At 57.0% G+C, this 17276-nt stretch overlaps 1 protein-coding gene and 1 long non-coding RNA gene across 3 annotated transcripts in view; one reads left to right on the forward strand and one right to left on the reverse strand.

The window, feature by feature from the left end:
- The window catches only part of Tex29 (testis expressed 29), a 339812-nt gene that overhangs the window by 190906 nt on the left and 131630 nt on the right, over positions 1–17276 (reverse strand). The window lies entirely within an intron of this gene.
- On the forward strand, positions 8141–10771 carry LOC102014733. 2 transcript variants are annotated; one of them, XR_001234575.1, is made up of 5 exons: positions 8141–8294; positions 8656–8785; positions 9872–9923; positions 10147–10223; positions 10323–10771. It is a non-coding gene; the product is annotated as an uncharacterized LOC102014733 (long non-coding RNA). The 2 variants fall into 2 exon arrangements; XR_259286.1 differs by having other exon boundaries at positions 9872–10223.

Consider the following 17276-nt stretch of genomic DNA (forward strand, 5'->3'; position numbering starts at 1 on the left):
GACCGAAAGGTTCAAGTTCCAGTAGAAATGTTGGAACTCAGGAACCAGCGTTTGGACTTAAGCAAGCCAGAAGCCAGGTGGTTCGGGCAGGAAGCAAATGTAGTGAAGAATTCAGTGGAGAGGGAGATCGGGAAGGAGGCAATCCGTGCTCATTCCAGGGATCACGGCAGGTCCAGGGGCACTGAGAATGTGGCACAGGCCAGTCAATATGCACGACACCATTTTGGCAAGAGGCACAGCACAGGCAGAGGGTCAGGAGTGACTTTGTAAGCCAGGAGTCTATACTGCCATCTTTGATAAGGGAAGTGACTATACTTGGCCATCTTTGATCAGGAAAGTAACTACACTGGACCATCTTTCATGAGGGAAGTTGCTCCACACAGGGCCATCTTTGATGAGGGGAGGACCACACACACACACACACACACACACACACACACAGTGATTATAGTACTGCCGAGACCCTGAGCCTGGGGGTCTGTGAGGCGCCTCTCGAAGTTACTTTCCCCAGCATGCCACAGGGCTGTCCTACATTGACTTTCTTCACCTTATGCTTTAGGACTACAGTATAATCCTCTCCTCCCCAACACATACCCACAGCCCCTGAGCTCAGGTGAGGGGCCCAGGATCAGTTTGTGGCTTTGTGTCACTTCACAGCCACATCACTTCCCACCCTGGCCCACTGTGATGATGGCATGGACCTAGGAAATAGGCCTTGAGGAACTTGCTAAGGAACCACTGCCCTGGTGGCTACAGGTGTTGGCTGCCAGCTCCTGGGTGCCCTCCATGTGTCCCTGCCACAGGCCAAGGGGTGGGGAAGGAAGCTGGACCACAATCCCTGCTCAGGCCCCGCCATGGCTAGGTTTATACACAACACCTGCACTTTGCAATTTTAAAGAGCCTCTCAAAATAATAGAGCAAGGTGTCTGCAGACTGACACAGCACGGGGCCGGCAGGAAACGGATTTCCGGTCATGATCCTGATCTCCGACCTGGGATTTGGAGCCAGGCTCCATAGCCGGAGGAAGCCCAGGTGTGAAGCCGGCTTCAGAAAGCCCCTCTCCTTGCGGCCTGGAGAACAATATTATTTATTCCTCTGGCGGATGTTATTCACCAGCAAGCTCTGTGTTTGCAGTGTAAAATGGAAAGACGTTTCTCCAACAATATCACCTAGAGATCTTGCTTAATCTATAAAAGGCAAATGCTGAAAATAAGTTTTGATGGCGTGGGGACACTGCAGCTGAGGGGAGCCGGAAGCTGCTTCCAGGCACGCGGCTTGTTTTAGAGCTGTGTATCTCGTTTAAACAATTCAGAGCAATCTTCATTATCCCCCAAAAGCCTTCTGATTGTTTTATTCCTTCAAATGCTACCTACTTAAATCACTTTCTAGCTTTACACATGGCACTGCATTGTTAGCGCTGTGCACTCGGCGGTTTGCTGAGAGGCTGTGCTGTGACAGCCATGCCTTTCTCCGGAGACACGTGGAGCCCGCCCGGGAGCCACACGGGTGAGCACAGCACAAGGCTCGAGGCGCAGCGCACCAGCACGGGGAGCCACATGTGCCCCTCATGTCTCAGTGTGCAGCCGCTGAGGCACAGGCAAAGCCTCCATCGACTTCTGGCCCCCAGCAGGGATAGTGACCCTGGTCCCCAAAGCCAGCTGGCTGTAGGGAGAGCCTTCCGGTCTGGCCAGTCAGCACTCATTTGTTGGGAGAGCCTTCCGGTCTGGCCAATCAGCACTCATTTGTAGGGAGAGCCTTCCAGTCTGGCCAATCAGCGCTCATTTGTAGGAAGAGCTTTCTGGTCCGGCCAATCAGTGCTCATTCCTCATTGCAGAAAGCTATGACAGTGCTAAGCAGGGCCTTCGAGGATGAGCAAACAAAGAGCACACTGACGTGTGTTGTCAAGGCCTGCCCTCAGCTGGCACAAGGCCTCGTGCTGAGCACTCTGCCTCTGCTGGGCACTGCACAAAGAGCTGGGCCTGGACGTCAGCCTCGCCTGAGCTTTGGACCAGCAAATGTCCCTGTGCGCCCAGCAAACATCCCCGCCTGCCTCCGATCTCCTCACCTAGACTTCTGGGCTCAGCGCTGGGGTCTTAGTTACTCTCCTCCTTGCCGGGAGAAAATATCGACACCCACAACTTACAGGAGAGGCTTACTGCGGCTTGCAAAAGTTTCAGCTCATGATGGGCCGGCTCCAAGGCAGGGCAACATGGCCCGGCGGAGGAGAACCTGGAGGGAGATGGAGGTTCCAGGCCATGCCCCAGATACCACCCCCTCCCACCAGGCCCCGCCCCTCCCAGCAGGCCACGCCTCCTGACAGCAGTCGGCTCTGAGCCCAGAATCCAGTCTCCTTCCAAAAGCCCCGCTGATGGGCACAGCAGGCTCTGGGGGACACCGTGATCTAACCCACAACAGCATGTGCTGAGTTTTATTGGCGAGCTCTACCCTAAACACACGCACAGAGCTGTTTTAAGTCACATACCTTCGGTTCCGTGTGGCACTTTTCTATCAAATATTGGAGCAAGTTTCAAGCTGGCCCCGATTTTATCCCTGGAGTTCACAGCGACACAGTCACTACAGTTCCCCTCTTAGAATCGGATCGGAGCTGGCCCGCAGTCCTGAGGGAACGAGTCCCCTTCCTGCACGCCTGCCTCAGCTCCCCCGCTGCACCGGCTGGAAGTGCTGCTTGATTTGCTCACTTCTGTTGCCCGTGGGGTTTCGTGTGAGAAGTCCATTCCTTTTCTTATTTTGTTCGATGGTCTGCTGCTAAAGCAACACCTTGGAAACGTCAGGTGTTTTGTTCTCAGAAAATTTCCCTGTTCCTACTTTTAAGGGATCAAAGGGGAAAGAGCAGCGGGTCGGGAGCCGTGACAGTGCCCTCCATGTAGCTCCTCCCTGGCCCCACGTCTCCAGTCTCGCTGTCTGTCTGTCTCTCTGTTGTGGTTTCTCTCTGTGATTAGTATCCCCACCTCCCACACAAATCTCAAAGCCTCAGAAAGCTCACCGTGTGTCCAGAGCTACTCATACTGAGACCTGGGCCTTTCTCAGGACGCACCACTGCTCAACACCTGCAAAACCTCCAGGAAGGGGAGTGTGTGCATGGAAGGTACAGAATCCCCATCCCTCTTTGTAGAACTGATTAAAAATTCCAAGAGCTATGTGCAGTGGCACACACCTGTAATCCTAGCACCTGGGAGGCTGAGGCAGGAGAATGGAAAGTTTGAGGACAGCCTGGGCTACATGGTGAAAGCTTGTCCTAAAAAAAAATTTTAGAAGAAGCAAAAGTAGAGATGTTATTGGTATGGTGGCTCCAGGAACAGTGCCCACATTGTGAGAAACGCCAGGCAGGCAGGCAGCCTCTCAGAATGGATGAAGATGCAGGGACCTGCTCACTAGAGCTGCAGCAGGTAGAGGGGTCCAGGCTGGGCTGTCACGTCCTCTGTGCTGGTGGCTAGTGAGAGCAGGGAGCAGGCCTGGGTACGCTGAGAGCAGGAAGAAGGGAACTGGGTACCTGGCTGAAGGGCTGGTCGCACCCCCAGTGAGAACACAGGGCCAGACAGGTGGTCGGGACACAGGAAGTGCAAGGCCAGGGCAGGGCCCGGCGATGGCACAGAGGGGCCAGTGACCTCTGCTGGACCAGGATGACCCCTGCGGGAGGTGGAACCAGAGAGAGAGATCTGAAGTGTCTGCAGAAGTGTGGTGTGTGGAAGTGTGGCATGTGGAAGTGAGGTGTGTGGAATTGTGGTACATGGATGTGAGGCACGTGTAAGTAAGGCATGTGGAAGTGTGGCGTGTGGAAGTGTGGCACGTGGAAGCATGGCATGTGGAAGCACGGCATGTGGATGTGAGGCACGTGGAAGTGAGGCATGTGGAAGTGTGGCGTGTGGAAGTGTGGCGTGTGGAAGTGTGGCACGTGGAAGTGAGGGAAGGCTTCCCCAAGCACAGAATAAACTTCATAGGAGCCCTTCACACTTGAGGGAGCCTAGAAAGTTACGATACTCTGAGGCCAGAGAGAAAGTGGGAGATGATAAGCAGATAAAAAGAGAACAAAGGAGGCTGAGCTGCCGCAGGAGAACAGTGAAGACGTCAACGCTGCAGCCACAGGCCGCACGGGGCAGGGCTGAGACGGTGGAAATGGCACCCGGGGTGCCGGGGCCAACAACAGGAAAGCGGTGCTGAGTTCGAGGGGAAGGTGAGCTGATGGAGAGCGGGCCGGGTGCAGGGAGGAGTGACAGAACCGCGCCACCGCCTGTTCCCAGCCACCAGCAGAGGAGGCCGCCCTGCAGAGTGACAGGAGAAGCAAGGGGAGGGGCCTGCGGGCTGAGCATGGGGGAGACCGCTCGCTCGTAGTCACCACCGAGGCGAGCTCGGTGGATCTCCTTGGAGCTCCACAGGAGAAATAAAGTAGCGCAGCTCAGGCACGGGACAGAGAGCAGCTAGACGGAGGAGCTTCCCCAGACAGGAACAGGGGTGGAAGCAGCCTCGAGCCACCCTGGCCTAAACCCCAAAGACAAGAGCTTCGGGGGGCATGAGGCCCCCGCCACAGAGCCCTGGCCACGGAGCCCCGCACATGGCTCATGCACAGCACAGCAAGGAGCCACGCTGCCCAAGGAGCCACTGACCCCCGTGACTCTGTATTTAAATTAATTTTCAATTAAAACTAAAAATGCAACATCAGCTCTTCAGCCAAGCCAGGGGTGTCAGTGTCCAGCGCTGCCCTGGACACACACGGCTAGAGCTGCAATCTCACCATCATTGCCTGTCCCGCTGGACGGCACCTCTTCCTCAGCCCCGTGGGCTCCCCTCTTCCATCGCCTACCGTGGGGCTTTGTCCCCAGAACACAGTGGCACGGAGACCTCAGACCTCAGACGTGCCTTCCAAGTGCCGCCTCTGAGTGGAAGGGGGTCCCTGTGGCACATTGTTTAGAAATGCTGGGCATGGTGGTGCACGCTTGTAATCCTAGCACTCAGGAGGCTGAGGCAGGAGGATCATTGCAAGTTCGAGGCCAGCCTGGGCTACAAAGTGAGCTCAAGTTCAGCCTGAACTGCATAGCGAGACCCTATCTCAAAAAGACAAAAAAAAAAAATGCAGAATCTTTCTTTGGCAAAACCCTGCTCATAATCCACTGGCCTAGATTTTGTTTGGTCACTGCTCCTAATATAGTCACTGGAAAGAAAATCAGATTATCACAACTGGCTTGCATCTAGAAGGTAACAGGCCAACGTGTTCAAAACTATAGGCAAAAGGACCTCGAAAAAGACACTCAAAACACACAGGCATTCAGAAAGTTTACTTCCACACCTTGTCTGAGAAAGACACCGGGGGATTCTCTCCAACAAGACAAGAGCACAAATCTCGGAAAGAAACGGCACGGGACCAGAAACTTCCTCACCTATGATAGATGCAAGACCCAAAAGCAGCCAGCCAAACTCCTCGTGCCCTTGTGGGACTTTCATTCCCTGGCTCATAACCAGGGTCCCTTGGGTCCAGGTCGATAACAGTCAGGGAGATGTCTGCTTTGCTTCCTGAACTGGCCAGTCCCACTGTCCCCCTGCAGCAGCCTCCAGGGACTCTCCCTCCTCCAGGAGTGTCCTTCGGGTCCACACAAGGCGGCCTGACCTTTGTACTGACAATGCTGAGCAGAGCAGTTGGCACACTGTGTCTTAACACTTTTTAAATTGAAACCTCACGAAGAGGCCTCCCATTTCCAGTGAAAAGTCCTTGGAAGTAAAAGCAAAACGTACATCTCCACCCGAAAGAATCAAAGCTGGGGACAACAGACGCTGGTGCCCTGTGCACAGCAGGCAAAGGACAGAAGCAACCCAGGCCGGCTGGCACAAGTGGAAAAGGAAGCGGTTCCAAGCACACAGTGGAACTCGCTCAGCCCTGCCCAGGAAGCACCTTCCCACGGGCCGCAGCGTGGGCGAGGGTGTGGTAAGCCGTCCCAGGGTGGATGCCACCCATCTCCGGCTGGAGGACCCAGAACACTGAAGTCAGAGAGCCAAGAAGTGGAGCAGGGCACGGGCTCAGTGGCAGCGTCTGATGTGTGGATTCTCAGCGTGGGAGGACGGAGGCCGTGGCGGGGAGGGTGCACAACGTGAATGCGCTTGACACCACCGAACTCTACGCTTGAAAGAGTTTAAATGGTCATTTTAATTTTGTGTATATTTTACCACAGTAAAAAAGTCAAAGCAGTAGTTTCACGCTGGTTGTGAGAAGCCACCTACCTGCTTTACACATATGTGTCACGCATGTGTGCAGTGAAGCAGAGCCTGGTTCCTGTGAGATCTGGGACACGGACCAGTGCTACACTGCCGAGCTCTGGTCTGTGCTGGGGACAGGGGCCCTGCGGTTCCGTGTAGTTGGACTCTGCGGGCCGGATCAGAGCCGCACAGCCCGCTGGACGGTCAGGGCTGCCGTGGTCATCAGCCCAGGCGCCTCAAGCTCGATGACGTTCACAACCCCAGCTCACTCCTCTCTGGGAATAGAATCACCCCCCACGTCTACTCGCAGAGAAAGGGTGCCCCCGAGGACTGCGGCCGTCCCCACGCTGCCCTGCCGCTGCTGTCCCCGCCACAGTTGGCTGGTCCAGGGATCTGGTGCTGACATCGTGCTCCCAACGATACCCCGTGCGCTAGTCCTGAATGTCCTGAGGCACAGTCCCTGCAGGCTTGGGGGCACAGACAGGCCTACACGCCACCCCAAAGGCTGGGACCCTGACTACATCCACCCAGATGGTGGGGAGCAGACCCTGCACCCCGCCCCTGGCTCCTACACCAGCTCCCAAGGGGATGGGGCAAGAGGATGGCAGAGACCAAGCCGGCTCCCCTAAGGTCGGTTCTGGTGCTCAAAAGAGAGTTCCCTGAGGCCTGCGCTGCTTCCGCAGCCCTGCCCAGCTGCTCCTGTGGTGTGGCCCTTGACGCACAGCGTGGCACAGATGAATAAATGGACACAGAGGAGCACCCTGTGGTGACGTGCGTCCCCAGGGGACGCCCCTCTCCCGAAAGACCATCATCGCTGTTTTGCGCTGCTCCTGAGAGTCCACTCTGGTGCCCCCGCCATCTCTGAACCTAACCACTCTGCAAGGGCCGAGGAGTCTCCCCTCCCTCAGGCGGGAGGACGAGAGTAGGACCAAGGGCCCCGGGCACTCTGAGCAGGGCGGGGACTCCTGGAGGGGCATGTGTGTGCAGGGACACAGAAACGGCAGGCACTGCTGCAGCAGACCTGACACCCTGCGAGCCAGTGTGGCAGCCAGGACAGGGGGAGGTGCTGCCGGCCACATTCTGGGGGTGGGACACAGCCCCGCAGCAGGGACCGAACCAGGACCCGAGAGGGCAGCAGCATGGCAAGGCCGGATGCTGCACCAAGCATCCCCAAAACCAGGGCCGCAGCCCCGAGAGCAGGCCAGGCACGCTCTGCAGCCTTCCCTGGCTGAGCAGAATTAATTAAAAGCCACAAGCTAAATAAGCCACCCCGGGGAAGATTATCTCCCTCCATAATTGAATTGTGAACTCCACTCTCCAAGGTTCAACTGTCTTAAATTAATGAGCCCTGTCTGGCGGGACCCCAGGCGGTTCTTGAAATGTAAATCCCAAGCCCCTCCTGCTCAGGGCCTGCCTTGCTGCCCGCTGCTGCTGCTGCATTCTCGGCTTCCTCCCCGCACAGGCGGAGCCTGAGCAGCTCAGGACCAGGTCTCCACCGAGGCCAGGCCAGGACCCAGGCAACGCTGCGGTTCTGCCCAGAACTCGGGCCGGAGTTAGCCGCATCTGCAGGCGTGCATGGACAGTGCTCAGATCTGGGTCAGACCAGAAGGCAGGGGCTCCGCTCAGTCAGCGGTGCTGGTGGTTGACACGATCAGGACCCAGCCCCCCACCACGCCCAGCGCAACGCTGGCAGCCACTGTCCCTGCCCCTCACCCTGCCCCAAGCAGGGAAACGCAGGACGCTCCTCAGCTTCAGTGTTTGGACATGCCGCCCGCAGGCCTCCTCCCACCCCCTAGAGTCAGAATGGGAGCCCCCACACGGTGGACACAGCTGTGCTGTCACAAACGAGGGCTTGACAGAGCAGAAAACTAGGTGTGGCACCACTGATGGCTCCTAACTGTCCATCACAACAATGATCCCCGCACACCCGCAGCAAGGCAACTCCCTTGTCACGGAGTGCGTGCTGCTCCTGCCTGTCCTGGGAGGCTCCCAGCCGTGGCATCCTGCAGTGACTTGCACACGTCTCCTGGTCCACATGAATGCCGGACTTCCAGGCAGCCACACCACACTGCGTCTGGAGCCCAGAGCCGGTGAGGGCAGGGTGGCCACAGGGCCTGGTACAGACAGAGGCAGCCACATAGCATCCAGAGGGGTGAATGTGTGGGTCCCAGAACTCGTGTGGGAGCCCTGACCCCAGAGTCATGGAGTTCAGGATGATTCGGGTAGATGAGGCCCCCATGCCCCTCTAAGAGGACACAGCAGAGAGCTTGCTGTCCGCTGCGCAGAGACACGGGGAACGCGGCCCCTCTGCCAGCCAGGAGCCTCCAGTCTGCACAACTTTGTCAGTGCGTTTCCCCCGCCTGTGTGCAGCACCTGGCTGGAGCCACCAAGTGCCCAGGAAGCTGTTGCGGCACTAGGACAGCCCTACCTGCCCTTCCTTCCTTGGTCCAGACAGCAGGTGGAGACTGGCACAGGAGAGGGTGTGGACAGCGGCCGGTACTGAGCCACAGCGCTGGCGGAGGGGCCTCCAGGAGGAGCTCTCCAGGCTCTGGGGTCTTCTGAGGGGACCACGGACTCCCTGGTAAGCTGGGCGAGGACCGTCCCGAGCACCCTCCTCTGAGCTGGGCCACGCACCCTGGGTTACGATGGGGCAGGTGACATGGCTGGGCTCTCAGACTGCCCAGGGCAGGCATCTTGTCCGCTAGGCCTCCCGGTGGTCCCCCCATCTACGTGCTGGGCCATTCTGAACTTCTTATGGACAGCAGTGCTCTGCACTCCAGTATCTGTGCACAAGTTCAGTGCCCCCGGACACCCGGGAGAGTCCATCAGCACAGCCACACGATGGGCACACGCCCACTCTCAACATACACATGCCTGTGCATACACACGTGTGTCCACACTCACGGGTACCAGCTTCACTCTTCCTAGCGTGAGAGCTCTGGAGCCAGGCAGACTCGAGTTTCCCTGTGTGTCCCCGCCCGTGTCCTAAGTGTTCCAGCCCACGCTGGTGTTACCCAGTCCTTGGCCAGCCAGACTCTCTGCTTGTCTTCGGATGCATGAGAGCGTCATCCATGAGGAAGCACTCACTGAGCACTCACTCACAGAGTTCCGTGGTCCTCAGCGTCCATGGGGCAGCACCAACCGGTCACTTAGAGGGCTAAGCTTCTCCTGGTGCACAAGAGGAGTTCTCCTGTGGGTTCTTATTTTTTTCATTCTTTGGAGAATACTTGATTAATCTGTAATCAAACCCACCTAGACAAGGCCTTACACATTTCATGCAGGTGTTAGCCCGTAGAGGTGGGGCAGACATCTAAGTTTAACATTTCCACACCAGCTCAGCACAGCACAGCTGTGTCCAAACACAGACACCACGCCTGTCTTCGAGGAGGGCAGGGGGTGCCCCTGACAGCAGACACCTGGGATGAGGGCTGTCCTGGTGACAAACAGTGACGTGCTGACCCTGCCTCTGACTTCCAACCCCATGACCTTGGGCACAGCATCTCCCAGGGCACAGGCAAACCCAGGCTTCCAAGAGGGGCACTGGAGGGTGCCCTGCGTGAGGCCCAGGAGGCCTGGCTCATGTGAGCGTCGGGTAGACAGTGGCTGGGACACGGCCCGGGGCGTCCTGTAGGGACGTCATTGCGAACCCATGTCATGTCTTCAGCAGAAGCGACTCAAGGGCCTTGAGGAGCCGGTGGACACTGGGAGTGCGTGGTGCTGTGAGTCGGCCCAAGGGCACAGCTACAGGCCCAGGGAGGCCCCAAGGGGAAGGAGGCCGGGTTGGCATCTGTCCTGCGTGCTGCCCCAGTGCAGGCGGGGAATTTGTACAGAGTCCCGGAAGGGGATGGGCCACCTGCAGAAGAGAGGAGGTCCCCAAACTCCACGTGTCACACTGTACCTCAGTGGATGGACAGGTTAAACGCAAAACATTCCATCACCCAGTAGGAAAAAGTACAGAGGGCGCCGTGTCATCTGGTGTGAGCACACTTCTTTCCCACATTAAAGGGGGCAGACACAAGGTAGGTTTGGTAGATTTGGTGACCAAAAATATTTCTGTCTCCTGAAAATAAGTGTAAGTCAACATGAAACGACAGTCCAGGTGAAAACATCTTCCACAGGTGACACAAGCATGCGAGCCGGGGCCTGGATGACTGTGCGCAGAACCCACAGGAAAAGTAGAAATACCAGCAGCCAGTAGTCCCTGACGGTGCGCCATTTCTCCAGCGATTACTGAGGCGTTAATTAAAATGGGGCACCCTTTCTCGTCCACCAAGCTGGCAGACACAGGATCTGCTCACTCTCAGCATGGGCAGGGCGTGCATGCCAGGCCAGTGGGAAATGGGGCAAAGGTCTTCTGTGTCTCACCAAGCAGACGCTCCCTACCTGCAGGAAGGGCAGCACCGCCTCTTGTAATATGCCCTAAAAAGCGAATCGAAGCCAGGCGCGGTGGCGCACACCTGGAATCCCAGCACTCCGGGAGGGCGGGCCAGGAAGATTGTGAGTTCACGCCCAGCCTGATCAACTTTGAGATGGAGTGACCCTGTCTCAAAATGAAAACTAGAAAATGTAAAAGGGCCAAGGATGTATTTCAGTGTGAAAACCTGGGTTCCATTCCTACTGCCAGCAAAAAATAAAAAAAAAAAGAGAATCAAGAATACACAAGGATTTATATGGTAATCTATACAGTGTCATTTATGATGGCTTGTGTATAATTGTCAAGCATTAAAAACATCCTAAATGTCCATTTAAAGCTTGAACATCGGGGCAGACATAAGCACTGCACCGGCCAGCGCTGAGACGATGGTGTGGAGCGTACAGGGGTAGAAACGTGCACGGCGAGCAGCTCAGCGGAAGCACGGCGGGGCAGCAGAGGTGCAGGTGATGGGGGCGCAGCCGCAGCCCACCTGGGACGTCCTCCCCTCCCCCGCAGGGACCCAGCGAAACAGCAGGAAGTGAGGAGGGCGAGGCGCTCTGTTGGCCCGTGTACTCTCTATGGTGGACGCTGGCCACGTCCCCCCTTTGACATCCTGCAGGAAGCTGATTGCCAGAGGGAGCACACAGACCTCGGTGGGGCTGCACTGAGCTCTGCGCCTTCATCCTGACTTCCGGCCTCCTCAGCCTCCTCCTGTCCAGAGCAGCACAGATTCTGAACCAATCCGCTTTCCTTGACTTAAACGCTGTGGGCACTTAGGGGTGGGTTGCAGCAGGCCTGGGGACAACTGGTGTCCTGCTGGGACAGGCCACTCAGGGACACCAAAGCCCTGCTCCTGCTACCTGTGTGAATCTGGGGCATCCTGGGGGCTCAGTGGTTCACTCTGGGGCTCTTGTTTATTTCCAGAAAGTGGCTTCTTCCAAGGTCCATATGACACATGATTACACTGAGGAACATCAGCTTTTTTATTTGTTTTTTGAGCCTGGGCCTCACTATGTATAGTTCAGGCTGGTCTTGAACTCATTATGTAGCCCAGGCTGGCCTTGAACTCAGAGTGATCCTCCTGTCTCAGCCTCCCAAGTGCCGGGATTGCAGGCCTGTGCCATCACGCCCCACTGTGCACAGCTGTGCTCCCTGATTTCCTGTGTCCAGTGGAGACCCAACGACCCCTTGCACAGCCTCCTTCCCTCCGGGTCGCTCCTTGGTACTGCTGGAGGAGGAGCCCAGCACCTCCCTCCCCTCGAGGGCAGCGCAGCCCGCGTGCGTGTCTCAGCTGCGTGCCGAACGCCACCTAGCCAGCAGCAGCACCCCGCGCCTGGGGTTCGCGGCAGGTGCTTTTGTTGACAAACAAATCTTTGAACAGTGAGAAGGGAGAAGGGAAGGTAAAGGCGTGGCGAAGCAGTGGTCTTCTCAGGGGCGGCAGCAGAGCGCCGCTCCTCCTGGAAACCAGATGAATGGAGAGTCGCCCTTGGCAGTGACAGCCCAAAGTGTGAGGATGATAAACGGCTTTGGCCTTGATAATTTTTATTAAGCACTAAATGTCACATTTAACCTGCATTACTGAAAGCAATTACCCGTGTATCAACAGTCAAGCAGCGCCGGGTGCCTCGCCGCAGACGCACGCGCGGCTCCATCTGGGAATAAGGATTTTCAATTAGGAGGCAAATAGCTGTGGAGGGGCCGGGCCCTCGGCGGTCCCAGAGGAGGCCGCGGCAGAGGCTTCCCGTGCGCTCTGGCTGTGTCAGCGACCGTCCCCAGCCATCTGCCGCCAGAGCAGCCGCACTTTATCAAATCTCAATATTTACAGACGCTGATCAGCTCAGGGGCCAGGGTGGCTCCCTGCCAGGGAGTGCTGGGGAGCGCATTTCAAGGTGTGTTGCGGGAGGCTAATTAATTTACAAGCACCTGTTTCCTTGCTGGCGCTGGTATGGCGGCAGATGAGCCGCAGCCAGGAGGGAGACTTCATCCAGCTAAATTGATTTCAATTGATTTTAATTTGCTGGTGGCGCAGTTGCAGTGGGTCTGACGTGAGCAGAGGCCCGGGCCCCGTTCTTCCCAGCTCTCTGTGGCGTGGCCCTGCCCTGTCCACGGTGGCCTGGAAAGGAGGCGTCTGTGACGGGCAGCAGTGGCACTGCGTCCCCAAGAGCGGCGTCCACGGTGTCTGGTCAGATGTTTGAGGCGGGGCTGCCCTTAACAGCCTGGTGCCTGGGTAAACTGGAATTCCAGCCAGCAAGGGCATTTTAGCAATGACTCCTCCTGTGAGGGGAGCCAGGGCAGGGCAGGACCTCAGCACTCTGGGGGGAAGCGCCAGGACTCTGAGCTCCGAGCTGACTGCTGTCAGGAGGCGGCCTGGCGGGAGGAGGCGGGGCCTGGTGGAAGAGGGGGTGATCCCTGGGGCATGGCCTGGAAGCTCCATCTCCCTCCCTGCTTCTCTGTCACCTGCTGTCACTGTTCTCTTGCTCAGTGGCTGCTCTGTAAGGCAGGTAAGGCCAGGATAGGCTGAGTTTTCGAGCTTCCAGCTAGGTTTTATTTTGGGGCAAGCACAGTAACAATGGCAAAATTTCTCAGTTCTAGATGTGTTTGTTCTTTGCATTTTTCTGCCTCATTTCACCACACTGAATTAAGGGGTGATCAAGTCATGGACTGCCACATGTGTCACCCACAAGGGGACCCAGGGTCTTCAACAACAAGTGAGGCAGGGGAGGTTTTGGAGAGGTAACTTTCCTGTGTTGATGGATCGTTCTTCTGTTACGAGGGTCCTAAGAGGTGTTTGGGTCTCCGGGAAGGATGGACAGAGGCAGACTGGCTCGGCTTCCCATCAGCCACCAGCTGGGAGCTGGATCACTCTACAAGGCAGTTTACACAGTCACCCTCTCCTGTGCTGAATCAGCGTCCTGACACACGGCACCTCGACCAGCTGCACCACACACTGTACCGTGACACTGCACGGGGACGTCCGGGGGGTCCAGGCTTTCCCAAGAGGACTGGAACTTTCTTTCCACCATCTCTAAGACTGCTTCTGTAGCTCTAAAGCTCTGGAATGCAGGGAGATCTACTCCTGGGAGACCCAAGGGAGGCCGCTGGTGTAAGAGGTATGATCAAAACTACAATGAGTATATAATTTTTTTCAGTTATTGTGCTGAAAGACACACTGCCACGAACCCCCCTCAGAGCCCTCCCCCTGGCTTTGCGCACACTCCTCCCATCGTCCTTGCCACTTCCTGCAGCAGCTCTGGAGTCCTCTTTCCTGAGGGTCTTTAGCTGTGCTGTCCTGGCTGCCTTGATGTCCTGAATCGATTAAAAACATTTCCCTCTCATGGTCATTTTGCCCTTGGGGAAGAGCCAGAAGTCACGCTGTCCAGATCCAGTGACTGCGGTGGATGAGGACGAAGTGTCAGGTTTTTTAGACCCTGCTCTTCCACTGGGTGGTGCTCGGCAGCAGCATTCACCATACTGTTTATCACACCTGATAAAAACCCTCACTTCCCTCCTGCCTGTCTTGATTTCTGGATGGATTCAAGGTTTCTCTGTGGTGTTGCAGCCTCACCGAAGGGATTCGGAACCCTCCGCAGTGTCCATGTCCCCTCCAAGCAGCAGGTCCCCAGGAGCCGTCACGGCAGAGGAGGGCAGGGCAGGACCCCAGCACTCTGGGCAGAAGCCCCACAACCCCAGCCAGCCCAGGCCACAGCACCTCAGACTGCAGCGTCTGCTCCTCTGTCCACGGCCGTGCCCCTTGGAGCTCGCTGGCAGCGGGGGCTGCTGCAGGCCCTGCAGGGCCACCTCTGGCTCTCCTCACACTTCCCTGAGTCCTACGGGCACTTCTGGCACAGAGGGCGCAGGCGGGGCGGACAGCATGGCATCTCGCACCCGCCCAGCATGGGGACACAACCGTGCATCCGTGACTGCAGTTGCCAGAGAACCAACCACGAGGCGTAAGTGAGAGCTTCGCTGAACGGCACTGAGCACAGGCAGAGTTCTCAAGCGCCCCCAAAGGTGTGCTTTCGACGTCTCACCTCGCTGTCGATGTCTGCGTCTCCCTCGAGGTGCGGGCGGTGCTCGAGCGACCACTGCGGGAGACTCCTCCCGACGGCGTCTCCCGCCACCCATTCTGCAGGAAGGCTGTATATCAGCAAGCCTCTGGGGAAAATAACTTGGAAAATTGTATCCTGGATGCTAAATGACTTAATGGATAATAAAATGGCTTGTGCTTCTGAGACTGCTATTTAAAGACCGGCTTGACATTTTATGTAAAATGAACACTAGTTTTTATATAATCATGAGACCTCATCCAGCTTTTCTGCCAAGTTTGCTATTTATGGAAGATGCACTTTTTCAAAGCAAGTTAGATGTCACTTCTGGGACTCATTGCAAAGGTCCTGGAGATCCGCTGATGCCCTAGCCCAGCCCGATCTACAGGGAAGGAGCAGTGTCTTCCACCCCTACAGTAACCGGAAACTCCTACCTCTTGAGCATCAGACCACTGCAGACAGAGGTTGGAACATCACAGCAAGGGACACTGGCAGGACCCCAGCCCCCTGAACTCACCATGCCATGCCCCCCACAGATTCCACAAAGCCCCCACCCCTCCCAGGCTGTCGTACGGGAGCCCTGTCCCCTCTGTGTCACCACCGGTCCTCAAAGTCAGACCCCCACCCCCCGACTGCAGGCTCGGTCTGTGTCCCGTGCACTGCTGGTGCTCAGGGCGACCCCAAGCTCCGGCCTTAGATGCCATCACCCCCAAGTGTGACCACCAAATGCCCCAGATGTCACAAACAGGAGGCCAAAGCCTCCCAGGTGGGCGTAGCTCTGGGCTCAATCCCCAGTGCCACCAAGAAAGGCCTCAGGGAGAGAAGCAGCAGGCCGTGACTGCAGAGCCAGACTCGGCACAGGCATGGCTGCTGCTGCGGTGCACCCCAGCCACCACATGAAGTGGTGAGAAACAGGGCTTTAGGGACCCGGGGGATCCTGCCCCTCCCACTGAGTGTCCATGGCACCTGGGGGTCTCGTCCGTCAGCGCCTTTGAAACTTCCCTAGGCTGCGGTCACTAGGGGGCTGGCAGACGCCTCAGCCCCCAGGTCTGAGGCCGGACATCTAAAGCCCGAGTTCCCGCAGCACTGCACCCTGGGAGACGTCGGGAGGGTCCTTCCCGCGTCCTCCAGCCTCCAGGTTGGCCCAGAACCCTGGGGTCCGGCTGGATAGACGCAGGTCCCTCCCTCTGCCTCTGAGTCTCCAGACATCGGCCCTGGTGTCTGTCTTCAGAGTCGTCGCTTCTCCAGGACCCCAGGCATACGAGGTCAGGGACATCCTGCTCCACGCGACCTCTCGGAATCTGACCACGCCTGGAAAGTTCGTGAGCTTTTGTCTGGTTCATTTGCATGAGCATAGGCATGTGTGCACTGGGTAACATTCACTTCTCACTAAGGGGCAGTCCACACAGCTATGGACCGTGGTCCCTGGGCAAGGACAGATGTGGAGTTCCCAGCCTCACCTGCCCAGGGATGGAAACCCCAGACAGGACTCAGATCCACCTTGCCCTGCACCCCAGCAGCAGCCCAGCCTGCCACACAGCACTGGGGGTGGGGTGCAGCTAGGGAAGGGGATGATCGTCCACTGTGCCTCTTGCCAGAGTTGCAGGGATGCTGAGACTGGCTCTCAACCCACATGGTCACTGTGTGGTTGGGGAAAATCAATCCAACTCCACTGAAACAATAAGAGAACAAGAGCTGACAAGGGACCTCTAAAGTTCCAGCTGGGCATGATGGTATACATCTATATCCCAGCACTGTGGGAGGCTGAAGCAGGAGGATCTCAAGTTCAAGCTGAGCCTATGCAACTTGATGACACAGGAACTTGTAAGAACCAGTCTGAACAGATGTATATGATGCATCCTGGTGCAAAGGCCCTGGGGCCAATCTCCAGTACTAAATACGTAAATGCATAAAAGTGTTCTGGACAGTGAGAGCCACAGAGGATTCAATAGTCAGAAATTTGATCCATGGAGTGGGCGGGGCCAGCACAAGCTTGGGGGATGTGGGAAGCCCCTCCCCCTGCCTGTATCCTTCCCACGCCTGCTCTGACAGGTGCGGGGAGCAGAGGGAGCCTCAGAGAGTCCCATAGCCGGGCGGTAGGCACCAACTGCAAATCCAGGGCTACCCACCTGGAGCAAGCTTTAAAAAGCCAGCCCTCGAAGAGCATCCTGCATTTGTAAATATGTGCACACACAAAGGACAAAACCGCATTCCAGTCTCCGAGTGGTGCCAAGGAAGCTGGAATGGAGGAAGGTCCCAAGCAGGAACTGGAGCCCGTGGAGATTCTCTGAGTTGGCTGATGGGGGTGATTGTCACTATCACCCTAAAGCACCTGCAGCAGATTCACCAGCACAGACGTCCCCAGGACACAGACGGGGGACCCCACGTCCACATCCTGGGGCTGCCAAGGCTCAGAGCCAGAGGTCTTCACTCCCAAAAGTGCCGGGTGCCCATAGGAGGAAGAGATGTCGCCCACACGCAAATCAACCTGTCCCCAGATCGCTGTGGCCGGAACCCAACTGGCCACGGAAGAAGGTTCCTCAGAGCCCATTGTCAAGGGAAGCCACAGGAAAGACGCTGAGTGGAACCGAGCCGGGCAGGGACAGCTGCCT

The sequence above is a fragment of the Chinchilla lanigera genome, unplaced genomic scaffold (genome assembly GCF_000276665.1).
Source record: "Chinchilla lanigera isolate Chin_1 unplaced genomic scaffold, ChiLan1.0 scaffold00003, whole genome shotgun sequence".
Classification (NCBI taxonomy): domain Eukaryota; kingdom Metazoa; phylum Chordata; class Mammalia; order Rodentia; family Chinchillidae; genus Chinchilla; species Chinchilla lanigera.